The 19,517-nt window shown below is 43.3% G+C and overlaps 18 non-coding genes across 18 annotated transcripts; all 18 read left to right on the plus strand.

Moving 5' to 3' along the window:
- The first annotated feature begins 700 nt into the window (after positions 1-700).
- Positions 701-773, plus strand: trnav-cac (transfer RNA valine (anticodon CAC)). Its single transcript has one exon. It is a non-coding gene; the product is annotated as a tRNA-Val (tRNA).
- Positions 774-1,606: 833 nt separating this feature from the next.
- Positions 1,607-1,678, plus strand: trnad-guc (transfer RNA aspartic acid (anticodon GUC)). The gene has a single exon. It is a non-coding gene; the product is annotated as a tRNA-Asp (tRNA).
- Positions 1,679-2,735: 1,057 nt separating this feature from the next.
- Positions 2,736-2,808, plus strand: trnav-cac (transfer RNA valine (anticodon CAC)). Its single transcript has one exon. It is a non-coding gene; the product is annotated as a tRNA-Val (tRNA).
- Positions 2,809-3,641: 833 nt separating this feature from the next.
- trnad-guc (transfer RNA aspartic acid (anticodon GUC)) lies at positions 3,642-3,713 on the plus strand. The gene has a single exon. It is a non-coding gene; the product is annotated as a tRNA-Asp (tRNA).
- A 1,057-nt stretch (positions 3,714-4,770) lies between these two features.
- trnav-cac (transfer RNA valine (anticodon CAC)) lies at positions 4,771-4,843 on the plus strand. Its single transcript has one exon. It is a non-coding gene; the product is annotated as a tRNA-Val (tRNA).
- Positions 4,844-6,214: 1,371 nt separating this feature from the next.
- Positions 6,215-6,287, plus strand: trnav-uac (transfer RNA valine (anticodon UAC)). The gene has a single exon. It is a non-coding gene; the product is annotated as a tRNA-Val (tRNA).
- A 507-nt stretch (positions 6,288-6,794) lies between these two features.
- Positions 6,795-6,867, plus strand: trnav-cac (transfer RNA valine (anticodon CAC)). The gene has a single exon. It is a non-coding gene; the product is annotated as a tRNA-Val (tRNA).
- A 1,951-nt stretch (positions 6,868-8,818) lies between these two features.
- Positions 8,819-8,891, plus strand: trnav-cac (transfer RNA valine (anticodon CAC)). Its single transcript has one exon. It is a non-coding gene; the product is annotated as a tRNA-Val (tRNA).
- Positions 8,892-9,724: 833 nt separating this feature from the next.
- On the plus strand, positions 9,725-9,796 carry trnad-guc (transfer RNA aspartic acid (anticodon GUC)). Its single transcript has one exon. It is a non-coding gene; the product is annotated as a tRNA-Asp (tRNA).
- A 1,057-nt stretch (positions 9,797-10,853) lies between these two features.
- trnav-cac (transfer RNA valine (anticodon CAC)) lies at positions 10,854-10,926 on the plus strand. Its single transcript has one exon. It is a non-coding gene; the product is annotated as a tRNA-Val (tRNA).
- Positions 10,927-11,759: 833 nt separating this feature from the next.
- trnad-guc (transfer RNA aspartic acid (anticodon GUC)) lies at positions 11,760-11,831 on the plus strand. The gene has a single exon. It is a non-coding gene; the product is annotated as a tRNA-Asp (tRNA).
- A 1,057-nt stretch (positions 11,832-12,888) lies between these two features.
- Positions 12,889-12,961, plus strand: trnav-cac (transfer RNA valine (anticodon CAC)). Its single transcript has one exon. It is a non-coding gene; the product is annotated as a tRNA-Val (tRNA).
- An 833-nt stretch (positions 12,962-13,794) lies between these two features.
- trnad-guc (transfer RNA aspartic acid (anticodon GUC)) lies at positions 13,795-13,866 on the plus strand. The gene has a single exon. It is a non-coding gene; the product is annotated as a tRNA-Asp (tRNA).
- A 1,057-nt stretch (positions 13,867-14,923) lies between these two features.
- Positions 14,924-14,996, plus strand: trnav-cac (transfer RNA valine (anticodon CAC)). The gene has a single exon. It is a non-coding gene; the product is annotated as a tRNA-Val (tRNA).
- Positions 14,997-15,829: 833 nt separating this feature from the next.
- trnad-guc (transfer RNA aspartic acid (anticodon GUC)) lies at positions 15,830-15,901 on the plus strand. The gene has a single exon. It is a non-coding gene; the product is annotated as a tRNA-Asp (tRNA).
- A 1,057-nt stretch (positions 15,902-16,958) lies between these two features.
- On the plus strand, positions 16,959-17,031 carry trnav-cac (transfer RNA valine (anticodon CAC)). The gene has a single exon. It is a non-coding gene; the product is annotated as a tRNA-Val (tRNA).
- Positions 17,032-17,864: 833 nt separating this feature from the next.
- Positions 17,865-17,936, plus strand: trnad-guc (transfer RNA aspartic acid (anticodon GUC)). The gene has a single exon. It is a non-coding gene; the product is annotated as a tRNA-Asp (tRNA).
- A 1,046-nt stretch (positions 17,937-18,982) lies between these two features.
- On the plus strand, positions 18,983-19,055 carry trnav-cac (transfer RNA valine (anticodon CAC)). The gene has a single exon. It is a non-coding gene; the product is annotated as a tRNA-Val (tRNA).
- The last annotated feature ends 462 nt before the right edge of the window (positions 19,056-19,517 follow it).

Below are 19,517 nucleotides of genomic sequence, written 5' to 3' on the forward strand. Positions count from 1 at the left end.
AGGACTCCTTGTAACAAATTCTTATCAATTGGATTTGGCTCTTCTCAGAAAAACAATTATGGGACCCAGTGGTTATGGTGTATTTTCCAGTATCAGGCCAAGGGGGATCATGCTATGTCTGTTTCTGTAATGTAGTGGTTATCACGTTCGCTTTACACGCGAAAAGTCCCCAGCTCGAAACTGGGCAGAAACAACTTCCTATGTCTCAACTATTTTCCAACAATGTGAGGTCAGAATGTTCTTGCAAATTTTTTTTGTGACTCATAGCCACTCCGTTCGCCATTTCTGTCATTGAGTGTGATTTTGCAGATGCGGTGGCAAATTTGAGAAAAACTAGGGATGGCCAACTCTACATTATTCTCAGTATGTCACTGCTCTGTCTGTCACACTCAAGCTCAAACCAAGATCATGCAAGGCTCATCACAGAGGTTTGAAAGGAAACACGAGCAGAGAGAGGAACCTCCCAAACGGAAGCAGCATTTGAGATTCTGAAATGCTTGCTGAACAGAATTCCAAGGCATGCTATGTAGCTTGTTGCTTCTTTTTGTGAGAGATTTGGGACAGTAAGCTATACTTTAGTTTTCACAAAGTACTCTATGTAACAAATTGCTAACATTTGGATATGGCTACTCTAATGAGAAAAACAAATGGGAGCCAACATGTATTTGTGGGTCAAGCAGAAGTGCCCGGTGAAATGTCAGTTTCTGTAGTGTAGTGGTTATCACGTTCGCTTCACACGCGAAAGGTCCCCAGCTCGAAACTGGGCAGAAACATCTTTTTGGGATGATGCTTTAGTCCAACTACTTGGTACCCAACTTCTGTGTCTCCATTTGATATACTGGGTTTCATAGTGTTGTTCCAAGGATCCATGAAGAAAATCACACTTGACTTTTTTTCACAGTGATTGTTTTTGCAGATCTGGTGGCAACATTGAGAACAATTTGGGATGGCAAGGCTCATTCCAGGGGTTTGAAAGGAGACACCAGCAAAGAAAAGAACCTCCCAAATGAAAGCAGCATTACAGATTCTGAACTGGTTGTGGATCAGAAGATCATGATCGCCTATGGTTCTTTGCTTTCTTCAGATCCAGAGGGACTCGCAGCCCCATGTGAAAGAAACTTAAGTTTGATAAGTTCTGTTCCACAAATGAGGCAGTGTCCTCAAGAGGGACCCAGCGTGCAGTCCAGTACAAGGGCTGAGAGCCCCTGGCAGAAGTATCACATTTTGTAGTTTTTTTTTCAACATATCCCATCTGACCAGGTCATACGTTGTGATCCCAAAGACAAAGCTGGAGGACTTTGCCTGCGATAAAGGTCAAGTGGACGACTTGGCTCAGCCCATGCCATTTAGGCTATTAAGGCCCAGTTGGATTCAGCATTCATCCCAATTGCAGATACTCTGAGCGTATATGAAACCATTGCAAATTGATCGAACACAAAGTTGCCAATGTAAGTCCTCAGTCCTTTTCAAAATCCAGTTTACTGGATAAGAAAGCCAGTACAGCAAAAGATTTGTCCTCATCCCCCAAACAGGAAGAATACAATGTATTAAAAGTCAGAACAGCGCCATCTTTTTTGAGAAATGGCCGAGTTTTGCAGTGAAGCAGTCCTCGTTAGTATAGTGGCAAGTATCTCCGCCTGTCACGCGGAAGACCGGGGTTCGATTCCCCGACGAGGAGACCATCTTTGTTTTCTGCTCAATATTCACTACAGGGCAAATCAGAAGTAATGCTCCAGGATGCAGCTCTCAAGGTTAGGCTTTGCTCCCATCCCCCATAACAACTGCCTTCAACTATTAATGTCTATACAGTGGTAACCGGATGACAACAACTTCATAACAACAACACACAACCTGCCTGTTCTCTTTGAGAATGGGTCACATATTCCCACCATCAGATTGAGTCTAAACTGATGTTATTTGCTGGTTGCTTGCACGTAAGGCGTGTACCTCAACAGTGGTTGAGCCACTTGGTCACAGGTAACATTGAGCCCAGTTGAATTCAGTCCAGTTTTGAATCTCTCTTATGAAATCTCAAAGGACTCCTTGTAACAAATTCTTATCAATTGGATTTGGCTCTTCTCAGAAAAACAATTATGGGACCCAGTGGTTATGGTGTATTTTCCAGTATCAGGCCAAGGGGGATCATGCTATGTCTGTTTCTGTAATGTAGTGGTTATCACGTTCGCTTTACACGCGAAAAGTCCCCAGCTCGAAACTGGGCAGAAACAACTTCCTATGTCTCAACTATTTTCCAACAATGTGAGGTCAGAATGTTCTTGCAAATTTTTTTTGTGACTCATAGCCACTCCGTTCGCCATTTCTGTCATTGAGTGTGATTTTGCAGATGCGGTGGCAAATTTGAGAAAAACTAGGGATGGCCAACTCTACATTATTCTCAGTATGTCACTGCTCTGTCTGTCACACTCAAGCTCAAACCAAGATCATGCAAGGCTCATCACAGAGGTTTGAAAGGAAACACGAGCAGAGAGAGGAACCTCCCAAACGGAAGCAGCATTTGAGATTCTGAAATGCTTGCTGAACAGAATTCCAAGGCATGCTATGTAGCTTGTTGCTTCTTTTTGTGAGAGATTTGGGACAGTAAGCTATACTTTAGTTTTCACAAAGTACTCTATGTAACAAATTGCTAACATTTGGATATGGCTACTCTAATGAGAAAAACAAATGGGAGCCAACATGTATTTGTGGGTCAAGCAGAAGTGCCCGGTGAAATGTCAGTTTCTGTAGTGTAGTGGTTATCACGTTCGCTTCACACGCGAAAGGTCCCCAGCTCGAAACTGGGCAGAAACATCTTTTTGGGATGATGCTTTAGTCCAACTACTTGGTACCCAACTTCTGTGTCTCCATTTGATATACTGGGTTTCATAGTGTTGTTCCAAGGATCCATGAAGAAAATCACACTTGACTTTTTTTCACAGTGATTGTTTTTGCAGATCTGGTGGCAACATTGAGAACAATTTGGGATGGCAAGGCTCATTCCAGGGGTTTGAAAGGAGACACCAGCAAAGAAAAGAACCTCCCAAATGAAAGCAGCATTACAGATTCTGAACTGGTTGTGGATCAGAAGATCATGATCGCCTATGGTTCTTTGCTTTCTTCAGATCCAGAGGGACTCGCAGCCCCATGTGAAAGAAACTTAAGTTTGATAAGTTCTGTTCCACAAATGAGGCAGTGTCCTCAAGAGGGACCCAGCGTGCAGTCCAGTACAAGGGCTGAGAGCCCCTGGCAGAAGTATCACATTTTGTAGTTTTTTTTTCAACATATCCCATCTGACCAGGTCATACGTTGTGATCCCAAAGACAAAGCTGGAGGACTTTGTCTGCGATAAAGGTCAAGTGGACGACTTGGCTCAGCCCATGCCATTTAGGCTATTAAGGCCCAGTTGGATTCAGCATTCATCCCAATTGCAGATACTCTGAGCGTATATGAAACCATTGCAAATTGATCGAACACAAAGTTGCCAATGTAAGTCCTCAGTCCTTTTCAAAATCCAGTTTACTGGATAAGAAAGCCAGTACAGCAAAAGATTTGTCCTCATCCCCCAAACAGGAAGAATACAATGTATTAAAAGTCAGAACAGCGCCATCTTTTTTGAGAAATGGCCGAGTTTTGCAGTGAAGCAGTCCTCGTTAGTATAGTGGCAAGTATCTCCGCCTGTCACGCGGAAGACCGGGGTTCGATTCCCCGACGAGGAGACCATCTTTGTTTTCTGCTCAATATTCACTACAGGGCAAATCAGAAGTAATGCTCCAGGATGCAGCTCTCAAGGTTAGGCTTTGCTCCCATCCCCCATAACAACTGCCTTCAACTATTAATGTCTATACAGTGGTAACCGGATGACAACAACTTCATAACAACAACACACAACCTGCCTGTTCTCTTTGAGAATGGGTCACATATTCCCACCATCAGATTGAGTCTAAACTGATGTTATTTGCTGGTTGCTTGCACGTAAGGCGTGTACCTCAACAGTGGTTGAGCCACTTGGTCACAGGTAACATTGAGCCCAGTTGAATTCAGTCCAGTTTTGAATCTCTCTTATGAAATCTCAAAGGACTCCTTGTAACAAATTCTTATCAATTGGATTTGGCTCTTCTCAGAAAAACAATTATGGGACCCAGTGGTTATGGTGTATTTTCCAGTATCAGGCCAAGGGGGATCATGCTATGTCTGTTTCTGTAATGTAGTGGTTATCACGTTCGCTTTACACGCGAAAAGTCCCCAGCTCGAAACTGGGCAGAAACAACTTCCTATGTCTCAACTATTTTCCAACAATGTGAGGTCAAAATGTTCTTACAAATTTTTTTTGTGACTCATAGCCACTCCGTTCGCCATTTCTGTCATTGAGTGTGATTTTGCAGATGCGGTGGCAAATTTGAGAAAAACTAGGGATGGCCAACTCTACATTATTCTCAGTATGTCACTGCTCTGTCTGTCACACTCAAGCTCAAACCAAGATCATGCAAGGCTCATCACAGAGGTTTGAAAGGAAACACGAGCAGAGAGAGGAACCTCCCAAACGGAAGCAGCATTTGAGATTCTGAAATGCTTGCTGAACAGAATTCCAAGGCATGCTATGTAGCTTGTTGCTTCTTTTTGTGAGAGATTTGGGACAGTAAGCTATACTTTAGTTTTCACAAAGTACTCTATGTAACAAATTGCTAACATTTGGATATGGCTACTCTAATGAGAAAAACAAATGGGAGCCAACATGTATTTGTGGGTCAAGCAGAAGTGCCAGGTGAAATGTCAGTTTCTGTAGTGTAGTGGTTATCACGTTCGCTTCACACGCGAAAGGTCCCCAGCTCGAAACTGGGCAGAAACATCTTTTTGGGATGATGCTTTAGTCCAACTACTTGGTACCCAACTTCTGTGTCTCCATTTGATATACTGGGTTTCATAGTGTTGTTCCAAGGATCCATGAAGAAAATCACACTTGACTTTTTTTCACAGTGATTGTTTTTGCAGATCTGGTGGCAACATTGAGAACAATTTGGGATGGCAAGGCTCATTCCAGGGGTTTGAAAGGAGACACCAGCAAAGAAAAGAACCTCCCAAATGAAAGCAGCATTACAGATTCTGAACTGGTTGTGGATCAGAAGATCATGATCGCCTATGGTTCTTTGCTTTCTTCAGATCCAGAGGGACTCGCAGCCCCATGTGAAAGAAACTTAAGTTTGATAAGTTCTGTTCCACAAATGAGGCAGTGTCCTCAAGAGGGACCCAGCGTGCAGTCCAGTACAAGGGCTGAGAGCCCCTGGCAGAAGTATCACATTTTGTAGTTTTTTTTTCAACATATCCCATCTGACCAGGTCATACGTTGTGATCCCAAAGACAAAGCTGGAGGACTTTGCCTGCGATAAAGGTCAAGTGGACGACTTGGCTCAGCCCATGCCATTTAGGCTATTAAGGCCCAGTTGGATTCAGCATTCATCCCAATTGCAGATACTCTGAGCGTATATGAAACCATTGCAAATTGATCGAACACAAAGTTGCCAATGTAAGTCCTCAGTCCTTTTCAAAATCCAGTTTACTGGATAAGAAAGCCAGTACAGCAAAAGATTTGTCATCATCCCCCAAACAGGAAGAATACAATGTATTAAAAGTCAGAACAGCGCCGTCTTTTTTGAGAAATGGCCGAGTTTTGCAGTGAAGCAGTCCTCGTTAGTATAGTGGCAAGTATCTCCGCCTGTCACGCGGAAGACCGGGGTTCGATATCCCGACGAGGAGACCATCTTTGTTTTCTGCTCAATATTCACTACAGGGCAAATCAGAAGTAATGCTCCAGGATGCAGCTCTCAAGGTTAGGCTTTGCTCCCATCCCCCATAACAACTGCCTTCAACTATTAATGTCTATACAGTGGTAACCGGATGATAACAACAACACACAACCTGCCTGTTCTCTTTGAGAATGGGTCACATATTCCCACCATCAGATTGAGTCTAAACTGATGTTATTTGCTGGTTGCTTGCACGTAAGGCGTGTACCTCAACAGTGGTTGAGCCACTTGGTCACAGGTATAATTGAGCCCAGTTGGATTCAGTCCAGTTTTGAATCTCTCTTATGAAATCTCAAAGAACTCCTTGTAACAAATTCTTATCAATTGGATTTGGCTCTTCTCAGAAAAACAATTATGGGACCCAGTGGTTATGGTGTATTTTCCAGTGTCGGGCCAAGGGGGATCATGCTATGTCTGTTTCTGTAGTGTAGTGGTTATCACGTTCGCTTTACACGCGAAAAGTCCCCAGCTCGAAACTGGGCAGAAACAACTTCCTATGTCTCAACTATTTTCCAACAATGTGAGGTCAGAATGTTCTTGCAAATTTTTTTTGTGACTCATAGCCACTCCGTTCGCCATTTCTGTCATTGAGTGTGATTTTGCAGATGCGGTGGCAAATTTGAGAAAAACTAGGGATGGCCAACTCTACATTATTCTCAGTATGTCACTGCTCTGTCTGTCACACTCAAGCTCAAACCAAGATCATGCAAGGCTCATCACAGAGGTTTGAAAGGAAACACGAGCAGAGAGAGGAACCTCCCAAACGGAAGCAGCATTTGAGATTCTGAAATGCTTGCTGAACAGAATTCCAAGGCATGCTATGTAGCTTGTTGCTTCTTTTTGTGAGAGATTTGGGACAGTAAGCTATACTTTAGTTTTCACAAAGTACTCTATGTAACAAATTGCTAACATTTGGATATGGCTACTCTAATGAGAAAAACAAATGGGAGCCAACATGTATTTGTGGGTCAAGCAGAAGTGCCCGGTGAAATGTCAGTTTCTGTAGTGTAGTGGTTATCACGTTCGCTTCACATGCGAAAGGTCCCCAGCTCGAAACTGGGCAGAAACATCTTTTTGGGATGATGCTTTAGTCCAACTACTTGGTACCCAACTTCTGTGTCTCCATTTGATATACTGGGTTTCATAGTGTTGTTCCAAGGATCCATGAAGAAAATCACACTTGACTTTTTTTCACAGTGATTGTTTTTGCAGATCTGGTGGCAACATTGAGAACAATTTGGGATGGCAAGGCTCATTCCAGGGGTTTGAAAGGAGACACCAGCAAAGAAAAGAACCTCCCAAATGAAAGCAGCATTACAGATTCTGAACTGGTTGTGGATCAGAAGATCATGATCGCCTATGGTTCTTTGCTTTCTTCAGATCCAGAGGGACTCGCAGCCCCATGTGAAAGAAACTTAAGTTTGATAAGTTCTGTTCCACAAATGAGGCAGTGTCCTCAAGAGGGACCCAGCGTGCAGTCCAGTACAAGGGCTGAGAGCCCCTGGCAGAAGTATCACATTTTGTAGTTTTTTTTTCAACATATCCCATCTGACCAGGTCATACGTTGTGATCCCAAAGACAAAGCTGGAGGACTTTGCCTGCGATAAAGGTCAAGTGGATGACTTGGCTCAGCCCATGCCATTTAGGCTATTAAGGCCCAGTTGGATTCAGCATTCATCCCAATTGCAGATACTCTGAGCGTATATGAAACCATTGCAAATTGATCGAACACAAAGTTGCCAATGTAAGTCCTCAGTCCTTTTCAAAATCCAGTTTACTGGATAAGAAAGCCAGTACAGCAAAAGATTTGTCATCATCCCCCAAACAGGAAGAATACAATGTATTAAAAGTCAGAACAGCGCCGTCTTTTTTGAGAAATGGCCGAGTTTTGCAGTGAAGCAGTCCTCGTTAGTATAGTGGCAAGTATCTCCGCCTGTCACGCGGAAGACCGGGGTTCGATATCCCGACGAGGAGACCATCTTTGTTTTCTGCTCAATATTCACTACAGGGCAAATCAGAAGTAATGCTCCAGGATGCAGCTCTCAAGGTTAGGCTTTGCTCCCATCCCCCATAACAACTGCCTTCAACTATTAATGTCTATACAGTGGTAACCGGATGATAACAACAACACACAACCTGCCTGTTCTCTTTGAGAATGGGTCACATATTCCCACCATCAGATTGAGTCTAAACTGATGTTATTTGCTGGTTGCTTGCACGTAAGGCGTGTACCTCAACAGTGGTTGAGCCACTTGGTCACAGGTAACATTGAGCCCAGTTGAATTCAGTCCAGTTTTGAATCTCTCTTATGAAATCTCAAAGGACTCCTTGTAACAAATTCTTATCAATTGGATTTGGCTCTTCTCAGAAAAACAATTATGGGACCCAGTGGTTATGGTGTATTTTCCAGTATCAGGCCAAGGGGGATCATGCTATGTCTGTTTCTGTAATGTAGTGGTTATCACGTTCGCTTTACACGCGAAAAGTCCCCAGCTCGAAACTGGGCAGAAACAACTTCCTATGTCTCAACTATTTTCCAACAATGTGAGGTCAGAATGTTCTTGCAAATTTTTTTTGTGACTCATAGCCACTCCGTTCGCCATTTCTGTCATTGAGTGTGATTTTGCAGATGCGGTGGCAAATTTGAGAAAAACTAGGGATGGCCAACTCTACATTATTCTCAGTATGTCACTGCTCTGTCTGTCACACTCAAGCTCAAACCAAGATCATGCAAGGCTCATCACAGAGGTTTGAAAGGAAACACGAGCAGAGAGAGGAACCTCCCAAACGGAAGCAGCATTTGAGATTCTGAAATGCTTGCTGAACAGAATTCCAAGGCATGCTATGTAGCTTGTTGCTTCTTTTTGTGAGAGATTTGGGACAGTAAGCTATACTTTAGTTTTCACAAAGTACTCTATGTAACAAATTGCTAACATTTGGATATGGCTACTCTAATGAGAAAAACAAATGGGAGCCAACATGTATTTGTGGGTCAAGCAGAAGTGCCAGGTGAAATGTCAGTTTCTGTAGTGTAGTGGTTATCACGTTCGCTTCACACGCGAAAGGTCCCCAGCTCGAAACTGGGCAGAAACATCTTTTTGGGATGATGCTTTAGTCCAACTACTTGGTACCCAACTTCTGTGTCTCCATTTGATATACTGGGTTTCATAGTGTTGTTCCAAGGATCCATGAAGAAAATCACACTTGACTTTTTTTCACAGTGATTGTTTTTGCAGATCTGGTGGCAACATTGAGAACAATTTGGGATGGCAAGGCTCATTCCAGGGGTTTGAAAGGAGACACCAGCAAAGAAAAGAACCTCCCAAATGAAAGCAGCATTACAGATTCTGAACTGGTTGTGGATCAGAAGATCATGATCGCCTATGGTTCTTTGCTTTCTTCAGATCCAGAGGGACTCGCAGCCCCATGTGAAAGAAACTTAAGTTTGATAAGTTCTGTTCCACAAATGAGGCAGTGTCCTCAAGAGGGACCCAGCGTGCAGTCCAGTACAAGGGCTGAGAGCCCCTGGCAGAAGTATCACATTTTGTAGTTTTTTTTTCAACATATCCCATCTGACCAGGTCATACGTTGTGATCCCAAAGACAAAGCTGGAGGACTTTGCCTGCGATAAAGGTCAAGTGGACGACTTGGCTCAGCCCATGCCATTTAGGCTATTAAGGCCCAGTTGGATTCAGCATTCATCCCAATTGCAGATACTCTGAGCGTATATGAAACCATTGCAAATTGATCGAACACAAAGTTGCCAATGTAAGTCCTCAGTCCTTTTCAAAATCCAGTTTACTGGATAAGAAAGCCAGTACAGCAAAAGATTTGTCATCATCCCCCAAACAGGAAGAATACAATGTATTAAAAGTCAGAACAGCGCCATCTTTTTTGAGAAATGGCCGAGTTTTGCAGTGAAGCAGTCCTCGTTAGTATAGTGGCAAGTATCTCCGCCTGTCACGCGGAAGACCGGGGTTCGATTCCCCGACGAGGAGACCATCTTTGTTTTCTGCTCAATATTCACTACAGGGCAAATCAGAAGTAATGCTCCAGGATGCAGCTCTCAAGGTTAGGCTTTGCTCCCATCCCCCATAACAACTGCCTTCAACTATTAATGTCTATACAGTGGTAACCGGATGACAACAACTTCATAACAACAACACACAACCTGCCTGTTCTCTTTGAGAATGGGTCACATATTCCCACCATCAGATTGAGTCTAAACTGATGTTATTTGCTGGTTGCTTGCACGTAAGGCGTGTACCTCAACAGTGGTTGAGCCACTTGGTCACAGGTAACATTGAGCCCAGTTGGATTCAGTCCAGTTTTGAATCTCTCTTATGAAATCTCAAAGAACTCCTTGTAACAAATTCTTATCAATTGGATTTGGCTCTTCTCAGAAAAACAATTATGGGACCCAGTGGTTATGGTGTATTTTCCAGTGTCGGGCCAAGGGGGATCATGCTATGTCTGTTTCTGTAGTGTAGTGGTTATCACGTTCGCTTTACACGCAAAAAGTCCCCAGCTCGAAACTGGGCAGAAACAACTTCCTATGTCTCAACTATTTTCCAACAATGTGAGGTCAAAATGTTCTTACAAATTTTTTTTGTGACTCATAGCCACTCCGTTCGCCATTTCTGTCATTGAGTGTGATTTTGCAGATGCGGTGGCAAATTTGAGAAAAACTAGGGATGGCCAACTCTACATTATTCTCAGTATGTCACTGCTCTGTCTGTCACACTCAAGCTCAAACCAAGATCATGCAAGGCTCATCACAGAGGTTTGAAAGGAAACACGAGCAGAGAGAGGAACCTCCCAAACGGAAGCAGCATTTGAGATTCTGAAATGCTTGCTGAACAGAATTCCAAGGCATGCTATGTAGCTTGTTGCTTCTTTTTGTGAGAGATTTGGGACAGTAAGCTATACTTTAGTTTTCACAAAGTACTCTATGTAACAAATTGCTAACATTTGGATATGGCTACTCTAATGAGAAAAACAAATGGGAGCCAACATGTATTTGTGGGTCAAGCAGAAGTGCCAGGTGAAATGTCAGTTTCTGTAGTGTAGTGGTTATCACGTTCGCTTCACACGCGAAAGGTCCCCAGCTCGAAACTGGGCAGAAACATCTTTTTGGGATGATGCTTTAGTCCAACTACTTGGTACCCAACTTCTGTGTCTCCATTTGATATACTGGGTTTCATAGTGTTGTTCCAAGGATCCATGAAGAAAATCACACTTGACTTTTTTTCACAGTGATTGTTTTTGCAGATCTGGTGGCAACATTGAGAACAATTTGGGATGGCAAGGCTCATTCCAGGGGTTTGAAAGGAGACACCAGCAAAGAAAAGAACCTCCCAAATGAAAGCAGCATTACAGATTCTGAACTGGTTGTGGATCAGAAGATCATGATCGCCTATGGTTCTTTGCTTTCTTCAGATCCAGAGGGACTCGCAGCCCCATGTGAAAGAAACTTAAGTTTGATAAGTTCTGTTCCACAAATGAGGCAGTGTCCTCAAGAGGGACCCAGCGTGCAGTCCAGTACAAGGGCTGAGAGCCCCTGGCAGAAGTATCACATTTTGTAGTTTTTTTTTCAACATATCCCATCTGACCAGGTCATACGTTGTGATCCCAAAGACAAAGCTGGAGGACTTTGCCTGCGATAAAGGTCAAGTGGACGACTTGGCTCAGCCCATGCCATTTAGGCTATTAAGGCCCAGTTGGATTCAGCATTCATCCCAATTGCAGATACTCTGAGCGTATATGAAACCATTGCAAATTGATCGAACACAAAGTTGCCAATGTAAGTCCTCAGTCCTTTTCAAAATCCAGTTTACTGGATAAGAAAGCCAGTACAGCAAAAGATTTGTCCTCATCCCCCAAACAGGAAGAATACAATGTATTAAAAGTCAGAACAGCGCCATCTTTTTTGAGAAATGGCCGAGTTTTGCAGTGAAGCAGTCCTCGTTAGTATAGTGGCAAGTATCTCCGCCTGTCACGCGGAAGACCGGGGTTCGATTCCCCGACGAGGAGACCATCTTTGTTTTCTGCTCAATATTCACTACAGGGCAAATCAGAAGTAATGCTCCAGGATGCAGCTCTCAAGGTTAGGCTTTGCTCCCATCCCCCATAACAACTGCCTTCAACTATTAATGTCTATACAGTGGTAACCGGATGACAACAACTTCATAACAACAACACACAACCTGCCTGTTCTCTTTGAGAATGGGTCACATATTCCCACCATCAGATTGAGTCTAAACTGATGTTATTTGCTGGTTGCTTGCACGTAAGGCGTGTACCTCAACAGTGGTTGAGCCACTTGGTCACAGGTAACATTGAGCCCAGTTGAATTCAGTCCAGTTTTGAATCTCTCTTATGAAATCTCAAAGGACTCCTTGTAACAAATTCTTATCAATTGGATTTGGCTCTTCTCAGAAAAACAATTATGGGACCCAGTGGTTATGGTGTATTTTCCAGTATCAGGCCAAGGGGGATCATGCTATGTCTGTTTCTGTAATGTAGTGGTTATCACGTTCGCTTTACACGCGAAAAGTCCCCAGCTCGAAACTGGGCAGAAACAACTTCCTATGTCTCAACTATTTTCCAACAATGTGAGGTCAGAATGTTCTTGCAAATTTTTTTTGTGACTCATAGCCACTCCGTTCGCCATTTCTGTCATTGAGTGTGATTTTGCAGATGCGGTGGCAAATTTGAGAAAAACTAGGGATGGCCAACTCTACATTATTCTCAGTATGTCACTGCTCTGTCTGTCACACTCAAGCTCAAACCAAGATCATGCAAGGCTCATCACAGAGGTTTGAAAGGAAACACGAGCAGAGAGAGGAACCTCCCAAACGGAAGCAGCATTTGAGATTCTGAAATGCTTGCTGAACAGAATTCCAAGGCATGCTATGTAGCTTGTTGCTTCTTTTTGTGAGAGATTTGGGACAGTAAGCTATACTTTAGTTTTCACAAAGTACTCTATGTAACAAATTGCTAACATTTGGATATGGCTACTCTAATGAGAAAAACAAATGGGAGCCAACATGTATTTGTGGGTCAAGCAGAAGTGCCAGGTGAAATGTCAGTTTCTGTAGTGTAGTGGTTATCACGTTCGCTTCACACGCGAAAGGTCCCCAGCTCGAAACTGGGCAGAAACATCTTTTTGGGATGATGCTTTAGTCCAACTACTTGGTACCCAACTTCTGTGTCTCCATTTGATATACTGGGTTTCATAGTGTTGTTCCAAGGATCCATGAAGAAAATCACACTTGACTTTTTTTCACAGTGATTGTTTTTGCAGATCTGGTGGCAACATTGAGAACAATTTGGGATGGCAAGGCTCATTCCAGGGGTTTGAAAGGAGACACCAGCAAAGAAAAGAACCTCCCAAATGAAAGCAGCATTACAGATTCTGAACTGGTTGTGGATCAGAAGATCATGATCGCCTATGGTTCTTTGCTTTCTTCAGATCCAGAGGGACTCGCAGCCCCATGTGAAAGAAACTTAAGTTTGATAAGTTCTGTTCCACAAATGAGGCAGTGTCCTCAAGAGGGACCCAGCGTGCAGTCCAGTACAAGGGCTGAGAGCCCCTGGCAGAAGTATCACATTTTGTAGTTTTTTTTTCAACATATCCCATCTGACCAGGTCATACGTTGTGATCCCAAAGACAAAGCTGGAGGACTTTGCCTGCGATAAAGGTCAAGTGGACGACTTGGCTCAGCCCATGCCATTTAGGCTATTAAGGCCCAGTTGGATTCAGCATTCATCCCAATTGCAGATACTCTGAGCGTATATGAAACCATTGCAAATTGATCGAACACAAAGTTGCCAATGTAAGTCCTCAGTCCTTTTCAAAATCCAGTTTACTGGATAAGAAAGCCAGTACAGCAAAAGATTTGTCATCATCCCCCAAACAGGAAGAATACAATGTATTAAAAGTCAGAACAGCGCCATCTTTTTTGAGAAATGGCCGAGTTTTGCAGTGAAGCAGTCCTCGTTAGTATAGTGGCAAGTATCTCCGCCTGTCACGCGGAAGACCGGGGTTCGATTCCCCGACGAGGAGACCATCTTTGTTTTCTGCTCAATATTCACTACAGGGCAAATCAGAAGTAATGCTCCAGGATGCAGCTCTCAAGGTTAGGCTTTGCTCCCATCCCCCATAACAACTGCCTTCAACTATTAATGTCTATACAGTGGTAACCGGATGACAACAACTTCATAACAACAACACACAACCTGCCTGTTCTCTTTGAGAATGGGTCACATATTCCCACCATCAGATTGAGTCTAAACTGATGTTATTTGCTGGTTGCTTGCACGTAAGGCGTGTACCTCAACAGTGGTTGAGCCACTTGGTCACAGGTAACATTGAGCCCAGTTGGATTCAGTCCAGTTTTGAATCTCTCTTATGAAATCTCAAAGAACTCCTTGTAACAAATTCTTATCAATTGGATTTGGCTCTTCTCAGAAAAACAATTATGGGACCCAGTGGTTATGGTGTATTTTCCAGTGTCGGGCCAAGGGGGATCATGCTATGTCTGTTTCTGTAGTGTAGTGGTTATCACGTTCGCTTTACACGCAAAAAGTCCCCAGCTCGAAACTGGGCAGAAACAACTTCCTATGTCTCAACTATTTTCCAACAATGTGAGGTCAAAATGTTCTTACAAATTTTTTTTGTGACTCATAGCCACTCCGTTCGCCATTTCTGTCATTGAGTGTGATTTTGCAGATGCGGTGGCAAATTTGAGAAAAACTAGGGATGGCCAACTCTACATTATTCTCAGTATGTCACTGCTCTGTCTGTCACACTCAAGCTCAAACCAAGATCATGCAAGGCTCATCACAGAGGTTTGAAAGGAAACACGAGCAGAGAGAGGAACCTCCCAAACGGAAGCAGCATTTGAGATTCTGAAATGCTTGCTGAACAGAATTCCAAGGCATGCTATGTAGCTTGTTGCTTCTTTTTGTGAGAGATTTGGGACAGTAAGCTATACTTTAGTTTTCACAAAGTACTCTATGTAACAAATTGCTAACATTTGGATATGGCTACTCTAATGAGAAAAACAAATGGGAGCCAACATGTATTTGTGGGTCAAGCAGAAGTGCCAGGTGAAATGTCAGTTTCTGTAGTGTAGTGGTTATCACGTTCGCTTCACACGCGAAAGGTCCCCAGCTCGAAACTGGGCAGAAACATCTTTTTGGGATGATGCTTTAGTCCAACTACTTGGTACCCAACTTCTGTGTCTCCATTTGATATACTGGGTTTCATAGTGTTGTTCCAAGGATCCATGAAGAAAATCACACTTGACTTTTTTTCACAGTGATTGTTTTTGCAGATCTGGTGGCAACATTGAGAACAATTTGGGATGGCAAGGCTCATTCCAGGGGTTTGAAAGGAGACACCAGCAAAGAAAAGAACCTCCCAAATGAAAGCAGCATTACAGATTCTGAACTGGTTGTGGATCAGAAGATCATGATCGCCTATGGTTCTTTGCTTTCTTCAGATCCAGAGGGACTCGCAGCCCCATGTGAAAGAAACTTAAGTTTGATAAGTTCTGTTCCACAAATGAGGCAGTGTCCTCAAGAGGGACCCAGCGTGCAGTCCAGTACAAGGGCTGAGAGCCCCTGGCAGAAGTATCACATTTTGTAGTTTTTTTTTCAACATATCCCATCTGACCAGGTCATACGTTGTGATCCCAAAGACAAAGCTGGAGGACTTTGCCTGCGATAAAGGTCAAGTGGACGACTTGGCTCAGCCCATGCCATTTAGGCTATTAAGGCCCAGTTGGATTCAGCATTCATCCCAATTGCAGATACTCTGAGCGTATATGAAACCATTGCAAATTGATCGAACACAAAGTTGCCAATGTAAGTCCTCAGTCCTTTTCAAAATCCAGTTTACTGGATAAGAAAGCCAGTACAGCAAAAGATTTGTCCTCATCCCCCAAACAGGAAGAATACAATGTATTAAAAGTCAGAACAGCGCCATCTTTTTTGAGAAATGGCCGAGTTTTGCAGTGAAGCAGTCCTCGTTAGTATAGTGGCAAGTATCTCCGCCTGTCACGCGGAAGACCGGGGTTCGATTCCCCGACGAGGAGACCATCTTTGTTTTCTGCTCAATATTCACTACAGGGCAAATCAGAAGTAATGCTCCAGGATGCAGCTCTCAAGGTTAGGCTTTGCTCCCATCCCCCATAACAACTGCCTTCAACTATTAATGTCTATACAGTGGTAACCGGATGACAACAACTTCATAACAACAACACACAACCTGCCTGTTCTCTTTGAGAATGGGTCACATATTCCCACCATCAGATTGAGTCTAAACTGATGTTATTTGCTGGTTGCTTGCACGTAAGGCGTGTACCTCAACAGTGGTTGAGCCACTTGGTCACAGGTAACATTGAGCCCAGTTGAATTCAGTCCAGTTTTGAATCTCTCTTATGAAATCTCAAAGGACTCCTTGTAACAAATTCTTATCAATTGGATTTGGCTCTTCTCAGAAAAACAATTATGGGACCCAGTGGTTATGGTGTATTTTCCAGTATCAGGCCAAGGGGGATCATGCTATGTCTGTTTCTGTAATGTAGTGGTTATCACGTTCGCTTTACACGCGAAAAGTCCCCAGCTCGAAACTGGGCAGAAACAACTTCCTATGTCTCAACTATTTTCCAACAATGTGAGGTCAGAATGTTCTTGCAAATTTTTTTTGTGACTCATAGCCACTCCGTTCGCCATTTCTGTCATTGAGTGTGATTTTGCAGATGCGGTGGCAAATTTGAGAAAAACTAGGGATGGCCAACTCTACATTATTCTCAGTATGTCACTGCTCTGTCTGTCACACTCAAGCTCAAACCAAGATCATGCAAGGCTCATCACAGAGGTTTGAAAGGAAACACGAGCAGAGAGAGGAACCTCCCAAACGGAAGCAGCATTTGAGATTCTGAAATGCTTGCTGAACAGAATTCCAAGGCATGCTATGTAGCTTGTTGCTTCTTTTTGTGAGAGATTTGGGACAGTAAGCTATACTTTAGTTTTCACAAAGTACTCTATGTAACAAATTGCTAACATTTGGATATGGCTACTCTAATGAGAAAAACAAATGGGAGCCAACATGTATTTGTGGGTCAAGCAGAAGTGCCCGGTGAAATGTCAGTTTCTGTAGTGTAGTGGTTATCACGTTCGCTTCACACGCGAAAGGTCCCCAGCTCGAAACTGGGCAGAAACATCTTTTTGGGATGATGCTTTAGTCCAACTACTTGGTACCCAACTTCTGTGTCTCCATTTGATATACTGGGTTTCATAGTGTTGTTCCAAGGATCCATGAAGAAAATCACACTTGACTTTTTTTCACAGTGATTGTTTTTGCAGATCTGGTGGCAACATTGAGAACAATTTGGGATGGCAAGGCTCATTCCAGGGGTTTGAAAGGAGACACCAGCAAAGAAAAGAACCTCCCAAATGAAAGCAGCATTACAGATTCTGAACTGGTTGTGGATCAGAAGATCATGATCGCCTATGGTTCTTTGCTTTCTTCAGATCCAGAGGGACTCGCAGCCCCATGTGAAAGAAACTTAAGTTTGATAAGTTCTGTTCCACAAATGAGGCAGTGTCCTCAAGAGGGACCCAGCGTGCAGTCCAGTACAAGGGCTGAGAGCCCCTGGCAGAAGTATCACATTTTGTAGTTTTTTTTTCAACATATCCCATCTGACCAGGTCATACGTTGTGATCCCAAAGACAAAGCTAGAGGACTTTGCCTGCGATAAAGGTCAAGTGGACGACTTGGCTCAGCCCATGCCATTTAGGCTATTAAGGCCCAGTTGGATTCAGCATTCATCCCAATTGCAGATACTCTGAGCGTATATGAAACCATTGCAAATTGATCGAACACAAAGTTGCCAATGTAAGTCCTCAGTCCTTTTCAAAATCCAGTTTACTGGATAAGAAAGCCAGTACAGCAAAAGATTTGTCATCATCCCCCAAACAGGAAGAATACAATGTATTAAAAGTCAGAACAGCGCCATCTTTTTTGAGAAATGGCCGAGTTTTGCAGTGAAGCAGTCCTCGTTAGTATAGTGGCAAGTATCTCCGCCTGTCACGCGGAAGACCGGGGTTCGATTCCCCGACGAGGAGACCATCTTTGTTTTCTGCTCAATATTCACTACAGGGCAAATCAGAAGTAATGCTCCAGGATGCAGCTCTCAAGGTTAGGCTTTGCTCCCATCCCCCATAACAACTGCCTTCAACTATTAATGTCTATACAGTGGTAACCGGATGATAACAACAACACACAACCTGCCTGTTCTCTTTGAGAATGGGTCACATATTCCCACCATCAGATTGAGTCTAAACTGATGTTATTTGCTGGTTGCTTGCACGTAAGGCGTGTACCTCAACAGTGGTTGAGCCACTTGGTCACAGGTAACATTGAGCCCAGTTGAATTCAGTCCAGTTTTGAATCTCTCTTATGAAATCTCAAAGGACTCCTTGTAACAAATTCTTATCAATTGGATTTGGCTCTTCTCAGAAAAACAATTATGGGACCCAGTGGTTATGGTGTATTTTCCAGTATCGGGCCAAGGGGGATCATGCTATGTCTGTTTCTGTAATGTAGTGGTTATCACGTTCGCTTTACACGCGAAAAGTCCCCAGCTCGAAACTGGGCAGAAACAACTTCCTATGTCTCAACTATTTTCCAACAATGTGAGGTCAGAATGTTCTTGCAAATTTTTTTTGTGACTCATAGCCACTCCGTTCGCCATTTCTGTCATTGAGTGTGATTTTGCAGATGCGGTGGCAAATTTGAGAAAAACTAGGGATGGCCAACTCTACATTATTCTCAGTATGTCACTGCTCTGTCTGTCACACTCAAGCTCAAACCAAGATCATGCAAGGCTCATCACAGAGGTTTGAAAGGAAACACGAGCAGAGAGAGGAACCTCCCAAACGGAAGCAGCATTTGAGATTCTGAAATGCTTGCTGAACAGAATTCCAAGGCATGCTATGTAGCTTGTTGCTTCTTTTTGTGAGAGATTTGGGACAGTAAGCTATACTTTAGTTTTCACAAAGTACTCTATGTAACAAATTGCTAACATTTGGATATGGCTACTCTAATGAGAAAAACAAATGGGAGCCAACATGTATTTGTGGGTCAAGCAGAAGTGCCAGGTGAAATGTCAGATTCTGTAGTGTAGTGGTTATCACATTCGCTTCACACGCGAAAGGTCCCCAGCTCGAAACTGGGCAGAAACATCTTTTTGGGATGATGCTTTAGTCCAACTACTTGGTACCCAACTTCTGTGTCTCCATTTGATATACTTGGTTTCATAGAGTGTTGTTCCAAGGATCCATGAAGAAAATCACACTTGACTTTTTTTCACAGTGATTGTTTTTGCAGATCTGGTGGCAACATTGAGAACAATGTTGGATGGCAAGGCTCATTCCAGGGGTTTGAAAGGAGACACCAGCAAAGAAAAGAACCTCCCAAATGAAAGCAGCATTACAGATTCTGAACTGGTTGTGGATCAGAAGATCATGATCGCCTATGGTTCTTTGCTTTCTTCAGATCCAGAGGGACTCGCAGCCCCATGTGAAAGAAACTTAAGTTTGATAAGTTCTGTTCCACAAATGAGGCAGTGTCCTCAAGAGGGACCCAGAGTGCAGTCCAGTACAAGGGCGGAGAGCCCCTGGCAGAAGCCTCATATTTTGTAGGTC

The sequence above is a fragment of the Pleuronectes platessa genome, chromosome 2, assembly GCF_947347685.1.
Source record: "Pleuronectes platessa chromosome 2, fPlePla1.1, whole genome shotgun sequence".
NCBI lineage: Eukaryota > Metazoa > Chordata > Actinopteri > Pleuronectiformes > Pleuronectidae > Pleuronectes > Pleuronectes platessa.